At 42.6% G+C, this 561-nt stretch overlaps 1 protein-coding gene across 1 annotated transcript in view; it reads left to right on the forward strand.

Moving 5' to 3' along the window:
- The window catches only part of tenm2a (teneurin transmembrane protein 2a), a 154,786-nt gene that overhangs the window by 141,135 nt on the left and 13,090 nt on the right, over positions 1 to 561 (forward strand). The gene's annotated exons all lie outside the window — the stretch shown is intronic.

A 561-nucleotide genomic window follows, 5' to 3' on the forward strand; every position in this document is an offset into this window, starting at 1 on the left:
ACCTTTTCCAGAAACTTATTCGGGATCTCTGTGGCGGTGGGCCAGCGGTCATTCTTGTTGCATGATCTACTATTCCATTACCTACACTCTGTGCAGTCATGCAAAAAAGGACTGGAAGTATAAATGGGCTGATGCAGCGATGCTCACCTGCTGTGACAATCAATGCACTAATGGAATGAACGCAACTGGAGAACCAGCGGCGTGTGGCGGTATTTGTGGAAGTGGGGGAATGCATGTACAGTGGAGAAATGTCTCTCCTCGGAGAGATGCAATGCTACGCTTTGGCCATCAAAAAAAAGGCTAATGTGTTGCCAAAGTGATAAAATGTCGCTAGCGCTGAACACACAAGTGCCAGTAAAACAGCCTTCATTGCATCCTTGTGCCTTTTTTGTTGATACCAAAATGTGTTGGGAGATGAACTTATTAACGAGACTGACAGCCTACAGCCATGTGAGCAGCTACATGCTAAGTCATGCTCCCAGTGACAAAGCTGATGTTGAGCAATACATATATATATACAGTATATACAGTATATACATATATATATATATATATATATAT

Source organism: Anarrhichthys ocellatus, unplaced genomic scaffold (genome assembly GCF_004355925.1).
Source record: "Anarrhichthys ocellatus isolate YVR2014 unplaced genomic scaffold, GSC_Weel_1.0 scaffold19, whole genome shotgun sequence".
Taxonomy (NCBI): domain Eukaryota; kingdom Metazoa; phylum Chordata; class Actinopteri; order Perciformes; family Anarhichadidae; genus Anarrhichthys; species Anarrhichthys ocellatus.